Source organism: Anguilla rostrata, chromosome 7 (genome assembly GCF_018555375.3).
Source record: "Anguilla rostrata isolate EN2019 chromosome 7, ASM1855537v3, whole genome shotgun sequence".
Lineage (NCBI taxonomy): Eukaryota > Metazoa > Chordata > Actinopteri > Anguilliformes > Anguillidae > Anguilla > Anguilla rostrata.
Window position 1 is genome coordinate 40760852 of NC_057939.1, and position 25141 is coordinate 40785992.

Genomic DNA, 25141 nt, shown 5'->3' on the forward strand with positions numbered 1-25141 from the left:
CATTTGCTGAATTAGAGAGTGGGAAAAAATAAAACCGTACACATGCAATGTGCAAAAAAAAAAAAAAAGGTCTCAAAACTTAACTGAGTTGTTAGGCATTATATTAAGCCAGGTGAAGACAATTCCAGAGCCTAATAAATACTCTGACCCTTCTAACCTCATGATGTTGTTCTTACACTGAAAAACCATGGGCTTCTCTATGCAGCTGACCGAGGACTTGAAAATAAAGATAATTGACTCTTACAAAGGAGGGGAAGGCTATAACAAGATCTAAATGTTTCCAATTTGGAATTTCCACTGTCAGAAACATTTAGTAAGGTAAGTTCTGGGGAACTGTTAAAGTCAAGGCATGATCTGGAAGGCTCCCTGATTGAACCGTTCATGTATGCTAGGCCTAGACACAGTATCATTGCAAATGCCCTGCAGTAATTTTAGTATCACCAAAGTTGTGGTGAGCCAATCCACTGTCCAGTGTTGCTTACATAAAAATGATCTGCATGGAGTTGTCATAAGGAAACCTTTCCTGCAATTTCACCCGAAAGGTCAACACAACACTTTGATAAGCCAGATACTTTTTGGCAGACAATGCTGTGGTCTGATGCAACAAAATTCTAACTCTTTGGACACAACCACCAAACGTTATCTCCAAAACTTGAAAATGCTACTTTTAACCTACTTTCATTTTGTGTCTCAATATGGTCCCCAAGACCCATCACAAACAGCAAATTTACCCCGTTACATGCATTCCATCTAAGTAGTAAAAGTGGGAAATGATTACATTATATTGTTGTATTCTTAAAAATTTTGCATGCTGTAAATCAATTAAGATTTGCTAAATTGTTTTATGCCTTTCTTGGTTGTATGTTTTATTAATACAATGTATATATTATTAATAAACTGGCTAAGTGTCTCTTATTGAATCTAGGGGTAAATCTAGCCAGAGGGCTTAAACCGTGTTAATGATTTTAAATAGAAATGTCAAAATAAATTAATTAATTAATAACTGCACCCTTCTTTGACTTGAAATTAAATAAATGAAGGTCACAACAACCTTTCATGGTCCGCTGTCTGTGACAAAGAACGCTGGAATTTTAATAGAGCTCAAGTGCCTTAGTGCTGTTGCACACACATTTCCCTGGTCCTGTGTGGCCAGTCAGTCACATTATGCAAGTGAACCGGAACACAGAGTCATTTACAATTTACCAGTGCACCAACGCCAGCTGAGAGCTTTGGCCGCATGAAACGATTGAAACGCAAGGGATTCCTTGTTTTATCAGACACAGCCCTCTGCCAGCGACAGATCACTTTGTTATAGACAGCAGTTTTTTTGACCTTCTAAGATTGTAAATAAGACAAAGCTGTAGTCACTCAGGGAGTCCCTCAGGGTTCTGTGCTTATTCCACAATTTTTTATTATTATTTTTTTTTAGCCACATTTTTTTTTCCTCCTGTGAGCCACATCCTTCAACAGGAACCATTTCTACGTATTATAGAGGATTATATTCGCACAACAGATGACACTTCATCATGGGTGCCTCTATCCTCACACAGTGAATTCAAACAGTAAGTGGTTTGATTGTAAAAAGAATGTGACAGCCATGACTGGTTCTTTATTTTATTTCATAATTTTTAGATTTTCAACTGATAAACAGCACCAATATCAGAATGCCCCCAGTAATACCAGGAGTTTGTTTTAAATCGTATGCATAATTTAACTGCTCATAAGGTATCCTTCCGTTGTTCATGCAGCAACCTCAACATGTTCTCTGTTTAATGTAATTTTACCACAGTTTGATTTAAATGGGCACCACTGTACTGAGCTTTTACATAAATATGTAAATGTATAATGAATATGGCATTTGCACTAGTACCTACAGGCATCCCTGTGAAAGTCCCCAGCCAGTATCAAAAAAGAATCGCCATTCATAGCTATAGCTTTGTCTTATTTATTAAAGTTTTCTCTCTTTTTTTTAATCTGAAAAGGAGCATTGTGTTTCGCCATCCAGTTCCAACCTTTGGTTGCTGGTCAGCAAGGACAAGCACTGACACACTGTCGTGTCAATCATCTCATGTGCAGGTACACCTCTGTTTCTTGTTCCTTTCCATTTATCTCATGACACATTTAAATATAAGTTATCATTACGTTATGTAATTAGGTATTGGGATAGCACAGTAGGTATGCTTACTGTCAAGTTGCGGATTGGTGGCGCATACCCCATTCCTATACCAAACAGATATTTCAGTGTTTCACATATGATTATAGGGTCCTTAAAAGCATTTACTTTTGCTTTGTCTGTGCTAAATTCAACACACTGAATTCAGACAATTCAACCTTTGTTGTAATCCAACACTTCCCCTAAAACCTGTCATAAGGATATGATAAAAGGCCCTTGCCCTTGAAGATCATCGCTGCAAAGTACTTTTTGCTTTTATCTTCCCCCCCTCGTGTTATCTATTGTTATACGGGATGCTGTGTTATTGCCCAGATGCACATGTTTGCCATGCAAATGCAAATGTGGGGGGTGAGAGGCTAGCGCACAGGCAGCGATGCTAAAGGCCGCGGTAGGCCTCCGAGCCAGAACAATGCCGAGCTGAAAAACATGGGCTGTTCAGATGGTTTATGCAGATCCAACTGGGTGAAATCATTTGTAAGAACCAGCGGTGCTATCTATATCTCAAGTTTAATAGTCTGCGGTGGCTCAAAGGCCCTTGTGATGAGATTGCCTGGAAAAATGATGGCTGATAGAGAGAGAGTACTCAGTGTGCGCACGCTGATGTGTTGAGGAGTAGCCAAACTATTCAAAAGAACACTACGAAATGTCTCACAAATTTTCCAGCTACCAGGAATTTCTATTATTTTCTGAAAAAAAAAGAAAAAAAAATAGATTAAAGGCATACTTATTCCTTAACGGTCTTTTATTATTGACACATGATGGTCTGAAACGTAGGGGCAAACTGTCCTTTGATTGGACCATTATACTGCGGGAGCGTGGAGATTTTTGATGAATGAGGAGAAAATCCCACTGGAGAGACTCAATCTCTGCCAGAGGCCTTGGACTATTGATCTGCCTAAAGAATTATATTACCAACTCTTTCAGCTCTCAGGTTTTTTTTTTTTTTTCTTTTTTTTTTAAATAAAGAGGTGTGAGAAGTGGGAGAAAACTGAATTCATTTAAACAACAAAGATATGCTGATCAGAATTAATAGAAGATTCCTTTGCCAGCAAGGCCTTGTAGCGTGATATGTCCTTGGAATTGCCAGGAGACATCCCGGCCACATTTGTGATTACTGTTGGAGCGAGAAACATGGCAAGTGTACCAATGTGGGGGATATTACAACTTGCAGCTCACAACTTTATTTATTTATTTTCTAGAATGATACCAGGGGCAATTAGACTCCTGACGATAAATAGAACAAAAAAAAAAAAGTGAATTGGATGATATATTTTATTCAATGCACTGAATGCTAAATGCAGTGATTGCAGGAAGGTAACCTCACACACATACACACACACACAAAAAAAAAAAAAAAAAAAAAACACACATACACACACCTGCACACACATATTTGTAAACATATCACTATATTGTATGCTTCCTTTCTACTTTATCACTTCTAAATGCGTTCTTCATCTGCCGACATGAATCAACTTTTCAGTGGAAGAAGTTCAATAGGGAGAGGGTACAGGATACACAAGCATATCAGAGAGAAATTCTGAAAAAAAGAAATCAGAATGACTGATGTGATGCCAGTATATACCACAGCATGAGGAACAAAAGAGTCTTAATTGTGAAGTAGCATTTGGCCACAAACAGACCAACTTTAATAAGTAAAACTGGTGACACACCATGGAATACCAGACCATTTAAAGCGAAAAGATTATATCTTGGACAAAGTAGTTCAGTTTGTTATTTCGAATTGTTGAACTTTAACAGTGGAATTCTCAGTTCAACAATGGACCAAACAGAACTTTTGGTGCCTGTGTATGATACCCAAAGATATGAGTGTTATAAGGTATTGCAATCATCTTACAGCAGTTCGATAAATGGCACACCAAATAAAGCACTTTAAGGAGTTTGCTCAAACTCCCCTTTCTGAGATCTTATCAGGCCAGTTATAGCTGATGCAGTTTCAATAAGTCTGGAATGGCATCAGGAGTATATTTGTGTGTGTGTGTGTGTGTGTGTTGTATTGGTGGCCTTAAGCTGAACTCAATAGGGCTGTCAAAAATATCTGAAGTTGGAATATTGTTCAAACAAGTTCAAAGTTGAATTAAAGTATAGGTTTTGAGTTAAATTTAAAAATTTGAATTTGAATTTATTTTAGGTTGCACATTTTGTAATTAACACACACACACACACATACACACAGCTTTTCAAATTCCACTATGTGCTTAACACTATACCTAACTAACTTTCAAATCTCTATTGAGCTTTCAGTATGACTTTCAGCCACTATTTTTGTGTATTTGCACTTCTTACCCTTCTTTTTACAAAAGATTCATTTTGCACCCTCACTCTCTTTTATTTTATAATAAATAATTATTTTATTTTATAAAATAAAAAGGACATCAAAGCAGCTCCACACAATTTGTTAGAATTCAAAGGTCATTTTCAAATTCTTACATAATAAAGGTAACACCTGAATGACATATTTTAGAATAATGAAATAAATAAATAAAATAAAAAGTAAATACTTTTTTACAGTGCCTTCAAACATTATTTATCATTCCTGAATGGCAGTTGTTTCACCAAAACGTATTAAATAAAGACATATTTTCAAAATTGTATAAAAAAATATATACCCAACAGAGCAAATATTTAAAAAAATATATATATTTTCAACTGTTGTTAATTTCATCACTGATCATTTTTAGTGCAACACAAGTACAACAGTGCATACATGAGCAGATATGCTCCCACATATGGAACATATTTGGGCTGTTGACTTTGCACCTTTTCCAGTCATGTAATAGAGTAATTTAAAATCCAATCAAATAATGGGCTGTATAAGAAAGGCTCTTTAAATTAGGTTTGAAAACAGCTGCCCCAAGCATATGAACCATGATTTGAGGAAATGTTTCTTAATTACAAGAGCAAACCTTTGTAGATTGCCTGAAGTTATTCAATTTAGGAATTAATTTACCACATAAAAACTTATAGAAATTAAAACACCCCTGGGTGCTTTAATTTGAGATCTGTGAAAACTTTCAGAAAAATCTGGAATATATTTCAATTGGCTCATTTAAAATGCATATCACATGTATGCATGTTCCATAGAATTGCTTGGTCTTTGGTTTTTGGGAAAGTAATTTTGTACTTACAGGCGTGATACATAAGTTGTACCTATTGTATTCACATCGTATGTCTCTCATCAGGGGAAGAAATTAACAAATTAAAAGCCAATAGAATAATCAAATAATGAACAGATGTAATTTATATTTATATTCACCTGCTAATTGTCTTTACACAAGGCTTCTAAAATATACTTTGAAAATAAATATGCAGAGTTTGCTGCAGGTGAAAACAAATGGGCAGTCCATATTGGATGGAAAATGCAAAAAGAAAGACAGCCAATGACAGCCAGTTCCTCAGACTGACTTTATCTTGGGCTTTAACAATGAAGAGCTCAGAGACAGCAAAGTGTTGTATGAATTTGCTGAGTACATATTGCATTTATGTTCACGAGTCAACTAATCCATAATGCGTAAATTGACTCTCGGTATGTGGACTAATTCATGTCTTTGCCGCTGAGCATTCCAAGGCAAATTTAAGGACAACCCTCAAAGTGAAGGCCCATAATTGCCAGCCCCTTGTTTTGGGAAATAATTACGTCCTGATTGTGAACTCCTTGTAAATACTGCCAGCCTAAGCAAAGAGCCAATAGTCTTGTGGGGATGATCAAACATTTCCTCTAATTGAGAGGTAAATTACATAGGGTGGTTATTTGATTACCTTTCTGGATGTGGAATTGCAAGAGTGTTGTAATCAGCACCAGGTTTCTTGGGGTTACAAGCCAAAGAGCTTGTGTTCCCTCAGCATCGGGCTGCTTCAGTTTCAGTTGGTGTGTTTAGAAGTTAGAGTAATCCACCTTTAAAAAAAAAAATGATTTAAAGAATAAAAAAGAATGTGAAAGACTATGAACGTGATGATGACATGGACCACTGTCTTAAGAAAATAATGGCAATACTTAAAACAGCGACTTCGGACAGTTAGAGACTCGAAGCCTTGTGGTTTCAAATCTAAGGTGGAACATTGTGTTGTTGTACTTGTGTTGTTGTTGTTGTTGTTGTTGTTGTATGCTCCAAAAACAATTTTCCTATGCACTCTACCTATGTACTACAAAGTCAAATTTCAAACAAGAGTTACTGGTGGTGCTTGGCATGTAATAATACAAATTTCCTTTTATGGAAATATTTGACATTCGCCACTTCCATATCCTCATGAAGGCCTTTCATCTTTGAGATGTGCATGGGCACGGCTGAGATCACTGTTTGTAATCAATGATGCAACTGGACTACGGTAAGGGAATCTGCCTCCTGTCATGTGTGGACTGTGAGAGGCACTTGCCTTTTTTAGTAAGTATTGAAGTGCACCTGAAGTAGCCCTTTGAGACCGAGAATTTGCGAGAGAAGGGTGGAAGCTATGTGAAGTGATAGTGAGTGGAGGAGCAAAAAAATCATCTGATAATCTGGAATCTGGGTTCAGGAATTTAACACATTGCTAGTGCCACACAGCCAGCTTTGAGCAATGTGTTTAAATTCAATTGTTTCAGTGAATGTCTGATTGTATAAACTAACTGACCACAAGGCAGCCAATTTATCAGCTGACTGACTGGTGGCAATCACAGGGGGATAAATTAGTTTGCCTGCCTGGTTCCTTGCCTTGGTCTCTAGTCATTAGCAGGTGAGAGATGCCTCATAGGATCACTTGGTTTCAAAAAGTTCCTTTGTGTTGTCCTACCTGGGTGCAGTAGAGAAAGCAATCTTTGAGACAAAATCTTGCCGGTGTTATTATCTTCGTGACATCTTGTTTTGATCACTCGAGCCTGTCACAGCAACATCTGATCATACCAATGAGGGTAGCCCCCAACTCACAGCCAATCTCATAGGAAATGCCTCAGGGTTGCTGCTGTAGATGTGTGCCGGAAACACACAGTGTGGCACTGTGCAGTGTTTTACAGTGTTTGTGAGTGAGGATCCTGAGTCAGTGACCTTTACCAGACAGATGTACACATGCTTGGTATGCCGAAATGAATACTTCTCCTCTTATGTTGTTAACCTTTTTATTAATCAGTATTTTTTTTGAGATGAGGTGAAATTACACAAAAAAATCACAAGAAAAACACTAAAAAAGTATAACAAAAATAAAATGAATTAATAAATATAATATAGAAACAAAATAAAAATGCTAGAAAATGCAAAGATGTCAATAGTAAAAAGCACACTGATTAGCTATTCAGGCTACATACAATTGACTTTTGGGAAATTTTGCTATTTAACCATTTTCTCACTTGATAATAATTTTTAAAACACCAGGTTTGTATATTTGGTGCTTGTAATTGGAATTATGTTGCAAGAAATGTACAGGGATTGCATACATTCTGGATTGAGCTATATACATATCTGGATTTAACTATATTACTCAATAAAATTAAAATTGACTTTTTGTCTATTTACTTTACTTCTTGCCTGGAGGCTTATTTAATTATTTATTTATTTGATTTTCCAAAATCAAATTTCTTATGCAATGTCCTGCAATGTCTTTAGCCACATTGATATGAAAAATGATTAATATAACTCTCACCTCTCCGGGATTCTAGATGATTCTACACTGATCACATCCAAGACTTCTGAACCTTTATTTTTATCATTGAAACAGAAATGTGTAACTTACCTGACCTACAGAATCTTCCTCAATAATGCATAAAGAATCCCTCGTTAACCTCCTGGCCAGCTCATGATGCAGGCACTGCCCCCGCTAACTAGCACATTGGTAAACATTCTGGTAAGATTCCTATTCATTTGAGAGGTAGCATTTTTATAATAACACCGAACAACAGATTCAGGTTCACATCCAGATTTATTGTGCTTACTTGAGGAAATGTGTTTCCCCAGTCACAATTATCAGAAAAAATGTTAAATAAAAAAAATAAATGAAAAAAAAACATCAAACAAAAACGCAATTGCTGACAACACACCTTCACCATAGAAACAAGAAAATTTAAGACAGGAAAAAAAAAAAAAAAACTATTTAATATTTATAGCACACGGCACCAAACCCTCACTTGAAACAAACAACTTTACAGCGAGGGCAGCAATGCCGCCACTGTGATAGCAATTGCTCAAAGCAGCTGTGGAGTGGGTGTTGCGTGTCTGCGACGAGAATGCTCGCTTTCCTCTGCGCGGCGCGCACTTTTAGGACCGTTAGAAAAAGACGGCCAGCTGTTTCGTGGCACCCAATCGTGCACCGTGCACCCCAATTAGCTTCAAATCAGAAAGTAACATACCCTGGTGCTTCTCATTTGGTTGTGAAGGAAAACACAGCGGATGGTATACGCCAGTCTTCCGAAGGGAAATGCTATGCTGTAACTGTGCTGTTTCCAACATGCATAAATGTAAAAAAATTCAGTTTTCAAAATTAAAGTAATAAAATTAGAATTATGTTATAAGTCCGTTACTTGGTTGTGATGAGTTTTACTTCTGGTCTTAATATGGTCATGTTAACACACGGTTATGGTTAGGGTTGATGGCTGCTGTTCAGTCATGCTATAGCCATGCACACATTGTTATAAGTGACACAAATTTTTGGAAAGTGCAGCGTTGTGTGTCTCGAGAATTAAGCAATAACAGTAAATTGTTCAGTGTTTAAATTAACTCTTGCAATGAACAAGTAGTCCCTATTGGACTTTGTTAAGGGCTGCACGGTGGTGCAGTTGGTAGCACTGTCACCCCACAGCAAGAAGGGCCCTGGGTTTAAATCCAGTCTGGGCCTTTCTGAGTGCTCTCCCCATGTCCGCATGCAGGTAGACATGCAGGGCATGCAGGTAGGCTAATTGAAAACTAATTATGAGTGTGAGATTATGGAGTATGTGAGTGAATGGAGAGTGTCTAGTGTGTAATAGATTGTCCAGGGTGTGTTCCTGCTTCTCGCCCAATGAATGCTGGGATAGGCTCTGGCACCTCTTGCGACCCTACCCAGGATATGTGGGTGTAAATAATGGATGGATAAATGCTGTTGGAGTTGAATTAATACTGTGCATTTCACTGTGTAGTATGTGTTATTATAAGTGTGTCACACCTTATCATATTTCTTATTTTCTGAGGATATTTCTTTTCTCTTCTCTTCTTTCTTTTGGATCCCCAGTGTTTGTATGTATTGTAATACACTTTCCTTGGGAACTGAAGTTGTCTCACAAACCCTGTAGGGGCAAAATAATATAATAATGTTGCTGCAGATATCTCTAAATCGTTCATAGGTGTGAGTGAGTTCTGCGATAGTCCATGTTAAAATCAATTCGGAGTAATATTTTACTCTGTTTGGAAGTAAGAACTCCCACAAGAGTTTAGTTTCAACTCTTGGAGAGAGTTAAAAGATCAAAAAGATCAACTTAAACATATTTATGAAAGTTCTGCTTTTCCCTATCAGGGCAACCAGGTTAACTCATTTGATTCAAAGGCTGTCACTTGGCTGTTTGGCTAGTCTTCAGTCTCTAAAAAGACATACATATTGTGCTTCTCCTTATTTTTCTTCTGGCTTGTGACACAAACTGTGGTGATCTCATCCCGAGGTTATTGTTACAAGACAGATCGCATGTGTATCACAGGAGCAACAAGAACATTGCAATGTAATAGCCAGCAACACACTGGGTAATCATAAAGATCGACATTCACAATAAAATCAAAAGATCCTGTACACATGCTGTATTTTTTTGCAGATACAAAGTATAAAAACTTTCAGAACAACCTGCATTATGAACATCACACCGATATGCACACAGAGCCTAGCATTGATCAAGCCCAATCTAATAGCACCTTTAACTTGCCACATACGAATGTACTCCAGGGTCCTCAACATGTGTTAAATGGATGGAGAGATATTTTATAAACCGATCAACATGTGTGCATGTTGTAGTGAAACAAAATAAGGAATACATAATTAAATAAATAGATAAATAATATGGAGATTGGTCATGCAAACCAACAATGGATTTGAAACTGAATTTGCAAACCCCCAGTTCGAAACAATATGTGATATGTTTTATATTTCCACAGCATTTATTTATTTTGGGTATGTTTCAGTCACTGAGGTTGTGTCTGAACATGTTGAGTCAATTTCAATGTGATTAGCTGAAGTTTAAACCTCAGGTTTAAACCCATAAACCACAGATTTGCATTTTATCTGGACCAGCTAATCCTTATGTCACAGATTTTGGTAGTTTTTTTCCAGTTGTGATGGAGTTCTGAAGTCTAGAGATTTTAAGATGAAGTTTAAACTTCAGTGAAGCACACTGCAAATGATTGTTAATGTTGATAAGGCAATCTATTTATTTATTTACTTTCTTACTTATCTATGATCTGAAATAATGCATACATAAATTAACATAAATAACAAAAAGTTTGTTTTGAATGATACAAAAGAAAATATTTACCAATTTGATCAAATTGTGTTTCTTACTCCTTCAGGACTGTAACCAGGGGCAGTGTAACTCCATGTACAAATAAAGTCCTTGTCTTTGTATACCCCAGGAGCGACAGGCAAAGGCAACATGTTCTATTGGGCTTGGCAGAAGTGAGTGAAAGGACCTGCAACCTGCCCTTTACCATTTGAAACAAGAAGAGGTCTGCTCCTTTAGTCTGGCTAGAGACCAAATAAAGACCTTGAGCAGTGTAACCGAGTGCCAAGGGACACACTCTAGAATGTTAGATTTTGAAAGTGCACAATATAGTTAACAGTGAGCTTAAACAGAATAAGCTACATTTAACATTGCCAGGGGGTGTGATCTTTGAAATTGGCCATATTCACAAAATAGAATTAATTTTATTTATTTTATTTTTTTCTTATGTTTTTCCCCTGTGGTTGATCAAGTGATTGTGCTTTTGACACTCGTCTCAACCACTTGGGTGGTACCGAGCGGTTGTTTTTACACAACACTGACCACGCAGCAGTTAAGTGGTGAAGGGAGGTATTTTTCTGGCGAATGAAAGTGGGACTTGCTGAAATGGTAATTCAGTGAGGTCTCTGAGGAGACCCCGTGCTCTTTGCTGAACAGCAAGATGCGTGCTCCCATGACTGCAATGAGTCAGGTGTTTTTTTTTTTTTTTTTTTTTTTTCGCTGCTGAGACCGTGCCCTGGTTTCAATCAACATGTGTTTTAAATGTTGACTCTCGCTGGAATGCATGTATTCCTTTTCCTACACAAAGTCAGGAGGACCACAGGGAGAGTTGTGCATCTTTAAGTTGTTGACCAAATGTTGTACCTTTCATTGCTGACATCATTCATAAAGCTTTGCTGATGAAGTTTTCTACATGGACAGGACTTGAAACCACTTCCAGGAGTATATTAGTCTCCTATTGACTGTTTTCATTAACACTATCAAAGTTCACTTCAGCCATAAGACAGGTTAAGGCTACAGCACTGCTTGCAAGCCAAGCAGCCTTGTAGTACACTGGGAATGCTGCTTTCCAATCCAGTTGTCCCCTCCAGGAATCATCTTTGATTGACAAATTTAATGAAGCTGTTGATTGTTAATTTGACACTAACCCCTTTAAGAGTCAATTACTCTTCATGAATTGGATATTCATCCCTGCTTGTATATCTAATTTGTTATAATGGGTTCAAATTAATGAAACTGATGTGCAGATACAAATGCTGATACTAATATGCTTTAGTCAGGACAAAAACACTTCCAACAATCTGTATTTATACGCAGGAGATAAGCAGGTTTTTAAGTGCCTTCACGATCAAATCAAACCTAATAAGCTGTTTAGTTCTAGTGGGATCAGACCCAATATCAATGGCGTGTGGTCAAAAAAAAGGGCTAGAAGACACTGGGGTATAAGGCAGTATGGGCTGTTGGCTGTTAGAAAATGCTTAATGGACAACCACTGAAAATGTTTGAGACTTGTGAAGGAAGGGTGAAAGCTATGTGAAGTGATACTGAGTAGAGGAGAAATAGTGAGCTGGTAAACTGTCAAAGGGTACAGGAATTTAACACATTCATAATGCCAAATAGTCAGCTATGAGCAAGGTTTTTAAATCAAAATGTTTCAGTGAATGTGGTTGTGTAAACTCACTTAGTAGTCGTCGTAGCAGTAGCAGTAGCAGTAAGAAATTCATGCAGATGTCATGTCAGACGACACATCCTGCTAAACACCATGTTTCATTGTTGGGACACAGCCCACAGTCGGATGTTGAATCCTGCTGTGCCAGTGCTAAGTCTTGCCACCTGTCTCACAGAGCAGTGCATAGTTAGCTAAACTGGCACCAAAAGAGGAAGGGTGGCAGGTGACACGATTATCTCCATCTCATTGTGCACCAGCATCTCCCCTAATCAAAAGACTGTCTGAAGTTTATCTATGGCAGATCCACAAAACATGGACTGAGGACTGAAGGAAGAAATTGGTGGGCAGCAGAATGTGCTTCAGAAAAAAAAAAATTCAGAAGGAAAAAAAAGGGAAGAAAATACCCCATGCAATTAAAAAAGTGACCCAGTCAACATGTATTACAAGGACAGATAATATGCAATATGTAAACAGAGCAGATATGTGTGCGTGCTACAACAAAAAATAAGAGAAGGAGGGGTGCCGAACAACTGTGGGAAAACACTGAGATGTCAAGTGATGTCAAAACGTTTCCTGTTCTCCATGGATTACAGTCTGTGAAAGAACAAATCTGTTTTCTGCTGTTGTCGTTTATGTGTGCTCCAACTCCTCCATTTCCAAGAATCAGTCCATCTTAGAAGTCTGGATTCCTTTTTGTTTCCATGCGTAATACGTGTTAAGGTCTGCCCTTCCATCAGTGACAGAGCAGCAGGACGTTTCTCTGGTTTAAAGCTAAGCTGTGCACAAAACTCAACATTAAACTGCGACTGCATCACAGTTGAGTAAAACTGAGATGGTGACAAAGAGCAGATATGTATTTTACCCTCTTGAAAGTTGTTTAGGAACCGGCACCATGTATGGATGTAGTATAGATTCTGAAGTGATTATATACACTGAGGTGATGCATTACATGCTCACGCATAGCAAAGTGGTATGCCCCTACAACTTTGACATGGAATGTCCCTATAGGCATGCGATAGCATTGGATCCCATTTATTCTCAAGATGGACTATGGGCTTTGTCACACAATTACACAGGCATAAGCAACAAAAAGCAACTTTTATTTAATTCATTTATATTTATTTTTTTGCAAATGTGATTGCATTTATTGAATTCCTTAGTATTTAGTATTTTAGCCTTTTCAAATTGTTGTGGTGGATGATTAGCCAAGGCACAGAATATGACCAATTACAGGGAGAAAAAAAAAAAAAAAAAAAAAAAAAACATGAATTCCTCTGTAGGCCATTAAGTACACCATTCTTCTCCTCAGTACATGGGACATGGGAAATATCTGTTCTTGGTGAAATTATGATATTTTCTGGAATTTAAAATGGAAAGGGTGCTCTGTGCACATGCTTTTGAAAATCCAATCTCTGTAGACTGTGATTAAAAAGTATTTATCTTGGGGAAATATACTGCAGAGATAGAAAGAGAGCATTGTATACCGATGGCTCATGTCCAAATTTTTGTACCCTAAGAATTCCCACTGGTGAAAGTAGTCCTGGCACACCCATCGTCGATGCAGCTGGAAGGCACAGCTTGCTGGGATGTGATTGGTCAGAGGAGCTGCTATTTATTGATGAGGTAGAATGGTTCCATGCTGAATGAGCCCTGCGCTGCATGAGCAAAACCAGGCATGGCTCTAGCCTTTCTATTCTAGGAGACTGGAGTGGGAAAATCTGTTGGGGAGATGATAGTGATGGCGAACCAGGGGGAAGGCGGACATTGTGAAATGATACACTGCCCCAAGACAGCACAGCCAACACTGTCACTTCCTAGATTCAATTTGAACCATAGAGTGCTTCACACTACTAAAACGTGTCTAATGAGCCATTTTGTTCTGTTCGTATAACAAGGACACATAAATGGAAATTAGCAAAAGGTAAAATCTGTACAGATATTAGGAAGAATTTTTTTTTTCTAACGCAGAGAGTAGTCCAATGCGTGGAATAGCCTGTCAGGTCATGTAATAGAGGTATAAACTCTGGGGTTTTTCATGACCAGGCTTGATACAATGTTAGATATCATCTATGGTACCTAGGTAATCAGGACACTAGGTACAATTTAGTTACGAAAATGGCAAGCATTGTTGGGCTGAATGGCAAGTTCTCACCATCATATCATGCTATGTCATTCGATCAGTACATGTATTTGTATCTATATTTCTGTAGATAAGATTTAAGTTTGGCCACACTTTAAAGGACAGAGAACTAGCTGCATAACCTAAACACGGGGATGCAAATCTTGACTGTCAAAGTCTTGTGAAAGCGAGGACTGAAGTGATGACCTACTCCAGCACGAGTGGGTCACTCCTCTTCACATCTGGTCACGATCCGAGAGACGGCAGGATGTTAAGTGTCTTCCGGAGAAAAAAAAAAAATCAAACAGAAATTGCACCAATCAGCACTTGGCCCAGATGACAAACAGCAGGGCCCTGATTTACAATGGTGGCTTTATGCAGTGCAGTGATGCTGCAGTATGAAGGACATGCCAGACCCATTCAAGGGAAATTGCTTCAATCATGCAGTTGATGAGACATGTTTGGCTATTAGTATACACTAGCGGACCATTAAAGTGCATTACCGCATATAAGAATATATACCTGTACTAAGCACTGGTGTTTGACGTGTGTTGAATTGATCTGAAATCAAATCATTTCCTGTAATGCCTGTAATGTAATTTCCTGGCATTAGTGAAAATGGGAAACTTTGAATCCATAGGACGAAATGTTAGTGTCACTGCGCCAGCAGCAAACACATGTGGTTTATAGATCGAGGTACTGATGCGACCACCAGTCTCCTGACCTGTATCCCACTGGAAATGAAAAATAGGCAAAATTTCTCTGAGGCACGTGAGAGAGCCATCTGATTAGGGATGATGCAGCAGGAACATTCCACCACTGTACCACGGTAGCAAGATCAGGTTTCCTGGATAAAGCCGTTATGTAGTCATGGGTGGGCAAATTATTATTATCATTATTAATAATAATAACAACAACAACAACAATATTTATTTTGTAGTAGTATTAGTAGCAGCAGTAGTAGTAGTAGAAGATTAGTAGTACTAGTATTATAACTAGAAGTTTATTGCCACTATAAACCAGCTGTTCTGAAAACTGAAACTTTTTTTTTTCTATGTACAAGCTTGCATCTTGCATCAAATATGCAATGTCCACTTATTAGGTAAATGACTTCATAGAGAACAAAAGTAAATTGTTGAATTATGGTACCTCTGAATTATGGCAACTCTGTTATAATTGTAGTATTGCAGTATATTCTTCTCATGTATTTAACTATGATTTACTACTTGAAACTATATTGCGAAATAATCCTTCGTATCAACGTTAAAGGGAAAATTACGAGGAAGGCCAGGGTATAAAATACCTTCCAGTCCCTTGGGACAAGTCATCGTCAGCTCTAATTAAGGAAATTGCTTTCGTCTCTCTTGTTTCTCTTTTCTCTGCCAGGTTTAATATGATTTTTATTTTCTTTTTTTTTTTTTCTTTTTGTGGGGGGTGTCAGATGGGGGACGAGGGGGAGAGGGGCACAGATAGAAGGGTGGAGAAAGAGAGAGAACAGCTTAATGTGAATGACTTTTATTTCCAATTATCCAGTAAATGTGATTTTTTTTTTTTTAACCACACGTTTCATGACAGAAATACGAGCTCCATGGCTGTGCTGTTCAGCCCGAGCAGCATGCAAAATGCATGATTCAAAACAGCCAGACGCATATATATACACTGCGCACTGCTGACAGGGTACAAATGATTGCTTCTGTTCATCCATCTCAAAAATACATGCATGCAGATTTTGATATCTGGCTTTATCCTATGAAGCTCTTTGGATTATATATAATTTCAAGTGTACAAAAAAAAGAAAAATAGACACCTTGTAAACCTTTTTCTTTTCTTTTTTTTTTTATTGCGCGCATTTTTCATTAGAACCAGGGTATTTATTCCCCTTCCTCTCCCCTGAGCAGGCAACAAATCGCTTCTGCTAAAACAATTTACTCTGTCTCTCGCTTGCTTCCCCACTCCGGTTGCATACCGATGATGAGACAGATTACAGATGCGGCAACTCTGAATCAAAGATGCACGCATCAGCAGATAAGCAACCCCCACCCCCCCCAACACATACCCCCCCCCCCCCCACCACCACCGCTCCCTAGTGCGGCGGTCTCCGGGATCTGGCGGAAGAGTCCCCCTCCAGATGGTCGCGTGCCAGCGGCCGCTTGGAGGACGTTGGTTCGCTCTCGCCCGCGGGCTGCGGTTGTTCCTATTAGCATGCGCGATCAATCAGAAGAATAAATCACAGGACGCATATGATATCTGGCCACTCTCATAAAATGGCCGATTCATCTCTTCGGGGGGGGGGGGGCGGCATGCAACCGGCGGTGGTGCCTGTCATTGATACATGTCCGTAATAATTCACCGACCGAGGTCCGATAAAGGAGTCTTGGCACGTCCTGTACATTCGCCGTGCGTGTGCAGGTGTGATTCAAAAAGCCTCCGCTTTTTCGACAAAATTAATTTTTGACTTCACAATGGCCACTGCTGCGATTTATTTTGATGCACAAAATATATTATGGACTCACAGTGTGCTGTAAATATTATAGCGCTTAATTCATCAAAGGAATCTAACTGCTGCTGATAACATTTTTTCAATATGTCAAGGCATTTTATGAGAGAGTAATTCAATTGATTCCAATGAAGTATTAAGCACAGTCCCTATCCTCATGACAAATTCTCATGTGGTTATGGTTGGCTATGGCTGAATCTAGTATAGCTGAGTATGACATTAATTGCATTCATGTCATTCTTACACTAGAATTCAATCATAACATTGTATCGGGGGAATCCCAATTAGTTATAACATGTCAAATAATTCTGTTCAATAATTATGTTTTTTTTTTCTTTTCTTTTTTAATGCATCAACTGTAAAGAAATGCATCCAGGTTGGTGGCATATATGACAACAGCAAATCAAAATCAAACACAATAAATCTGAGTGTTCAAAAAAACGAAATCTCTGTCTAGATGCATATTTTTTTGTAACAAATGGGATAACTGTGGCTGTCTCAATAGCTTACAGCAGACTTGTTCCATTATGAAATATCTCTTTGATCTTATCATATAAATACTAATCATGATAAAAAGGAAGAAATTACTAGGGGGAATACACATAACTTTGATTAAAATTTTATAAATCATTGCCAATGTTTTGCCTTTTAAAGATAAATTCAAATAAATTAAAAATAATTTTAAACTAGAACAGTCAGACCTTTTTTTTTTAAAAAAAAAAACAACCAAACGTTCTATTCTTTCAAATAACCATTTGCTGCTCTGCATGCATCTGATAATGCATCTTTGGGATTACTGTGTCCTCTGTATATTTTTAAACTACAACAAGTCTAAAATGATCTAAAAACACAACATGCCCTCATTTTCCAACCCTCCACCTCTGCCTATCCCTTCGGGGTGTTAAGTTGACATTGGGCGCAGGCCAGAATTGAACTGCTTAGAATCAGAATCGCACAAGTGTTAAGAATCAGAATTGCACAAGTCTGATACAAGTGATCCCATTGTAAAATGCATTATGTTCAAGCAGTCAACTTGTCAGACAGTCCTGAAATGAAGGAAACAAGCAGGCAAATGGAAATTAATTTGGTATTTACTTCTGAATAAAAGAAAGGATGTGTTGCTTACCACTTTTGATCTTTGAAGCAGTATTATATGCTAAGTGCTGAGGCTGGAGGGAGTAAGGGGAAAGCCTAACCGTATATGAATATCAAGTAACTAATAAGAAGTAGAGCCACCCATGATGAATAAAATATATATGATGGTATGTCAAAAATCATTGTGGCTTATTTGTTTAGGATATCATACCAAAAAAATGCAATTTCCTTCTATTTGTACATAATAATTCCAGCTAAAAGCACTTATGTACCATTTGAGATTTTTTTCTCCATAAAATACTTAATTGGAAATACATTGTGCCCAGTGATAAAGCATTCAAGCTTCAGAGTAAACAGCATTAAACCACATTATGCAAGATTAGACCTGGCAATCAGTGTTGGTTGCCAAGGAAACCTGAGGCCAGTTACTCATTTCCGATGACCAATCCAGGCAGAGATTTAGCAGTGGGGATTTGGCTATTTATTTTTCTTTTTTTACAAACCTTTTTCCTGCTCGTTCCAGAGCCCATCCCACTCAGATCCATCAGGCATTGATAATATTCTCCTCGTTCAAACACCGTACACATGTAACTCAGCAAATGCAAGCAGATTCTTTCGGTCAGGTCATCGATTCTCCTGCTCACGAACGCACAGTGTCCCTGCAAAACTGATGAAACTGAAAGTAATATGACTTTCATGTGCGAATAAATAATTCAGTTCCAGCCAAAGTTTTGCCTCCTCCCTCCCTCCCTCCCTCCCTCCATCCTCCATCTCCTCGTCCCAGGAGCCCTGACAAGGTGGGTGCAGTCTTCCTCAACCGTGCTCGAAGTTGAGCTGTTGTTCACAAAAATACCAAAGCCCCGGTGGCTGATCCGGTTTCGTTCTCCCCTGTGACTTGTGCCTGTTATTCGCCGTCCTGTGTGCCCACTGTGTTTCGTTTATGGAGCGCAGCGCTAATCTATATTCCAGAACCCAGGTTCCCAAATACAGGGCCACACAGGCTTCCGTTTCAATCCATAGAATCCAAGGAATGTCCTCTGGTCTTTGTGGCACGATCCAAGGTTGGCAGTTGTTTATATCCACAATAAGTACAAAATGTTTTGAAACAAAATGGTCCCCACCCCCAGCGTAGTCAATTGTTATGCAAGTAATGAAACCTGAAATGCATTTATGTTATACGGTACACTACATTGACTGATTTCAGAACATGTTGAAAATGAAAAACAAGCATGCTTATTTATTTTATTTATTCATTAGTATATATTCTTTAAATGCATGACATGTATTATGTGTTGTTTTCATGACATTATGTGTTGTTAAAGACATTAAGACACAAATGCATTTTTTTTCTACCCCCAATGATAAAAATGATTGAATTTCCTGTGCTGCTGAGCCCACGAAGCCCATCCACAGTGATACAGCCTATTCACCTCGAAAACAGAAATGATTTCGTTCTCCGGCTGAACTTCTTCTGAGTGCGTTTGCCAGTGTGCCAGCGGTGCACGAGTAGAAGGTCGAGAGCCACTGGTGTGGAGTACCGGAACACCTTTAACTCTCACACCTCCGCCACTGAATAATCACGCTCTGCGGCCGTGTCCCCTGTAACCGGCACGGCTGAAGAGGCTGTGCGAGTGACTCACACGCAGTGCTGAGAGAAGGGCAGCGGGGGGCGCTCTTTCTCGGGCACGCCCCCGGAGGCACGGCTCCACCGGAGGGGGCCCCGGGTCCCGGCGGCGAGCTGAAATCCCGCCGTGTGATCTCCTGCCAGGTGCTGGCACGTCCGAGCTGTCCCAGATGGCGTCGACGCACTTGGGGGTGGGCAGTCTGTGTGAGTGTGTGTGTGTGTGTGTGTGTGTGTGTGTGTACGTGCGCGCGTGCGTGTCTATGCGCGTGTGTATATGAGTGAGTGTGTGTGTGTGTTTGTGTGTCTGTGTACATGCATGCTGGGGGGAGAGGTTAAGGTCAGCATAAGTTTGTTACATTTCTATATGCGCACCTTGCCAAGTGCAGGCACATCTGAGGAGAAACAGCTTGCACAGATCACATCCTCCTTTTTAATGTGCAAAGAAACTTGGCTTTTGCCTATTTGCTCATTAAGTATGCCTTAATCATACCCACACACTGCTGTGCAAAAATCTTTGACAGACTTGCCTCAAAGGGGAGCCAAGTCCCCCCTTTCCCAAACTCCTGCTGGCTACCCCAAAGATATGATAGTAAGCAGAAGCTCTAAATCAAAGTGGAAAAGCTCAAAGGTATTATCCAGGAACGCACCATGTGCCTATTATTGGGGCATTAGTGACTCAAGTCATCCCTTGTCCCTTAGAAACTGCATATTCTTTTCCAAGAACAAATCATTCTGTTATCAGCTACTTTTGAATACTTTTACTTTGGAACTGCTTTGTAGACCACCCAGAGATAATATAAGCTGCCAGCACTGCTATTTTCCCATTTTTATATCAAAAAAAGAAAATAAAAATAATCCCCTTCAGCTTTAATGGTACACACACTTTTAGTTCCTGTATGCTTAACAAAAGACAGATGTAAAAATGGTCTTGGCCATCAGTATATATTAGCGTGGCATGGCCATTCAAGACCTCTTTGGTTTGAGGCTCAGGAAGGGAAGTGGCACTCTTCAAATGGGACTGCATGACCTGACTGTGCCTACAAAACGGAGATGAGAGAGGGAAAAAAAAGTCAAGCCATTTAAACCTCTCCTCGGTTTGAGGGATAAATAATGCAAAATGGCTACCTGCAGAGAACCGTTCCAGCCCTGGAAAATGTAGAGCGGTGTGAATGGGGCCTCGGAGACTGATACACCACAGTCAGTGGCAGTTATGATCATTTATTTAGTGAGTGATTAATAATCATCCTGTGTCTATTCATTTGACGCGTCCATTATTTAGACACTAGCGGGGGCATCTCGGCTGCATCCGTAATTCAATTCTATGCCAGGATCGATCTCTGATTTATATTCCTCTCGCACAATGCATTAAAGACATTCCATTTCTCTCGCCGCTACAGTATGGCGTTATCTTCCCAGCATTAGCCAAGCCCAGATGGGTTATCTTTAATTAGATACAATAGCCCCCCGGAGGGGTAAACAGCAAGTCATTTATTATGCAGAAATATGGCTGGGCGTAATTTGGTGACGGACCGATTGTGTGTCGTCGCACAATATCTGTCACGTGAAAATAAACATTGTGCAAAAGCGCCTTCGAGCATGCGCATGCCTGTATGCTAGTCCATACTGAAGGTTTGACCACACTCTCATAAGGCTTTGTGTTCATTGCTTCAAACCACCTTTATTGGTTGGTACTTTGTCCCCCATCTTGGACATTCTTATACTTATTCTATTGTCTTCACTTTATCCTGTGGTATGGATCACTTGTCAATCCGACCAAAATGACACATTTGAGAGGATAGCCATTTAAACATGGCTCTGCTCTGATCGCAGACTTGTTGTTTTGAGAGGCAGTAGAATAGGATACATTAGCTAGTTTTCGTTTGAGTGCCAGATGGTCTGGGTGCAAATGGGACGTGTGGCAGTTCTACAAAGGATCCAACCCCCTGAAAATGGAGTCTTCAACTAATCACCAATAGACTACCATAGAATTTTCAAACACTTGAGAAAATAAAATTACCATGAAGTTTGAAAATGTACATAATACATGTTTATACAATATATGTTGGTCTTTCGGTGTCACACGGCTTTGCCTTTCTTTCCAATTTTTTTCTTTTTAAGTCAAAATGAAATCAAATTAAATGTTAGAGATCTACTTCAAGCTGGGAATAGATGTGCTATATTTATTTATTTATTCATTTGTGCACTTGAGATGGCACTGAAAGCCATGCATTTTGAGTATTTGTATTTCTGTGCCATGTGTTGCATTTATAACGCTACCATTTCAGAAAAAAGTACACTCAAAGTTGTTTTCAAAATAATATTTACCAAAACCATTCTTTGTAGTGCTATACAGTTCAGTGGATATACATATGCAGCTGCTTTTGTTATCACTGTTCTCAACATGGAGAACATGCAGGAGTTTAATATGAGGCTCACCAACATGTCAAAGAGATAAAAAAAAAAAAGAAAGAAAAAATATTTCAACACGTGTCATGGCCTGTGGAATGTGAGTGGACCCCCTCATTAACAGCTGAGTCAAGTCATGTGGGCAGTGACATCACGGCCGATAAATTGCACGTTCAACGGTAGAGAGACATTCAGGAAAATCTCTGAAAATCTCTTTTATGCTAAACGTGTGACATTAATCCGTTTTGAAGTTTGCATTTAGCCTGCTTGTTATCCATAGATCAAACGCCACAAGTTAAAATCCAGAATAGTTTTTGAAGCAGTGCCCATATTCCTTGTATTAGCCATAGCGCCAAATAGACTGAGATCATAGTTTTTGTTTGGATAAAAAGAAAGAAAAAAAAGTGCGTTTCCACAGCCACACGGTTGTGATTTATCTTGCGAAGCCTTAGGCGATAAGCCAAAGACAACTTTGCTACATTTACATACTTGCCAGTATAATTTACTGCACAATCACAACAGCATAACCACGGGGTAGGTGTCATCTGTTTTGGGAGTCTCAGTGTTCATATCTAGTATTAAAAAAAGAAAAATATATATTTGAAGGCAATGCGAATTAGATAAGCCAGTGATTTGTCTAGGATACAAATTGGCTTTGATCAAGAATGGGTGCATGGTCCTGATTCATTTTATAGTCAAATGGTTCTTGTGTGAAAATCAGAGAAATAAACTGTGAGTGGCAAGATAATGTACAGTGTTATGTGATATGTGGTGTTTGTTGAAAGATGCAAAGCTGAGAACACAGTGAATCGAATTTGGGAAGGTATACGCATAGGGATCGCCAAGTTTTTTTGTTTTGTTTTTTTTGTCACATCACTTGTGTAATTTACCTTCAGAACAGATAACACAAAATATCTTAAAAGAAAGGAACCACAAAGTTATCCTCAACCAACCTATTGCTATTTCAGTTTTGTTCCTAACGATACATACAGTCTTATATTTCTTCATATGTCTGGGAAAACTGTGACAAGATAATACAAAAAAAGTCCCTGGACAATGTTCAGACGGAAGTGACTGACAGTTGCTTTTGACACCCAGTTATCATTGCATGGGCGAAATATTTGAGCCGTTAAATTAATGGTAGAAGAACCTAAACACATTTTGGAGTATTATCCTTCATTGAAAGTTTTAACTGAAAGTTATGTAAGATGTCATTTATTTATTTACTTACTTATTTATTCATTGGGTTTGCAACATGAAGTGAAGGAGCACTGTTACTTGCAGTGTTCTCTTTAAATACGTTGGCATATTGAAGTAGCCAAGTCTTCCACAGTGACAAGGTGATGTCTGACCTTGTAACTGATTATAACAGCACTGCATATTTTTTTTTTTTTTTTTTTTTTTTTTTACAAAAAATAAATAATTAACATATATAATAAAATAGCATTAATAATAATAATAAATAAATAAATAAATACATGTGAAGGAGGAAAAAAGTTAAAGAACTGATTCTGGTCTATTAAATATGCACTGACTATGGGGTGACTCCGTGATACATCAGCTAAACTGGGTCAGTTCCAAAAGGCATAAAGCTCAGACGTTTAAGCCAACGGTGGGGCCTTGATCCAAATCGGGATGAAGAAACAGATGCTCCTGGTGTCGACATGCTCCCTGCTGTGTGGAGAAAAAGAAGTGTCTTGTTCCTTCTGCCAAGAGAGTTTCCTTTAATACTCACCAGTCCCCCTAATTCCCAGTGGGTTCATTATGCTCAAGGCTCATGGACAAAGATGATGGCAAGCATTGTAAATTCCAAAAATAATCTAGATTTACACCCATTCCTTGGACTGCAAAGTTTGACTATATTAGCACCTAAAGCCAAGGTATCAGAAACAGCTATGCAAATGATGGCTTTTCATTATCAGTGCGGTTGGCCAAAGTTCACATTTTTTATCTTTTTAACCGAAAAATGTCAGATGTCCAATCGATTGAAACACTGAGCGGCTTAGCTGCAAAATAATGATGGACAAACGTACTGCTGCACAGGAGAGAACCTCAAAGGCTAACTCATTTCCAGATCGGCAAAAGCTATACAGATACAATAGTTAATCTTTCTTATCTTAGGTCCATCAACTAAAATTGAATTAATTCAAAGTCATGTCTCACAAGCTTTTGCCAGGTAATGCAACAGAGAATATGAATATGATATCTAGTTCTGCCTACTACAAGTGCATTTGTCAGAACAAGGCTTTCAGGACATAAACAAATGTGAACATTGGTACCATTTTTAAAAAGGGGGTGGAGCTAAAGGTAATTTGTCTTCTGAAAAGATACAAAGATCTTGCAGTATTTTTCAAATGCCACATTGCCAAATTAACTGAGGAGAATGCATTTCTACCCATGTCGGTAAACTAGTAGTTTTTAGACAAACAGTAGAACAAAAAAATAAAATATTTGTGAAACAATTCTTAAGGGGGAAGCAGTATACGCAGCTGCGGAACCTGCTGAACTAGTGAAACAACTTGAGCCATACTTTGGACCTGGCGACAGTCACTGTTTTATTATTTAAACATAATATATGGATTTTCCCCCTTGGCAACAACCCAATTGGTCCATTTTAGTTTCTGAAATGCAATTTTAATATTTCAACTGCTCTGTCTTTACAAATAGTATCTGCAAGAAAATTGGAAAATGGCTATATGAGTGATTTTAACAGTTATGTGTAACACTGTTGCAAAACAAATCACAGATGATTATGGTGCATGGACACATCATTAGCAATAGCACATAAAATACAGTACTGTGGTTCTGCTAGTTTGCTTTTTATCCCTTTGTTGAGTGCACTATCTGTAAAAGGCCCTGAAGTCAAGTCTGATTCAAAAATTGGTAATTATATATGTTCACTGGTTAGATATCATTCATTTTTTTGTTTTATTTTTCTTTTTATTTATTTATTTATTTATTTTTGGAATGCCCAGTCATATTCATAAGCTTGTCTCAATGCTGCAACCTCATTGGACCGCAGATTAGCATTCACCCTAAAGCCCCAGCCAGAAGTAGCAACAGTAGTGCACCTGTTATACTGGGGGACCATTCGATGAGACAACCCGTCGAACCCAAC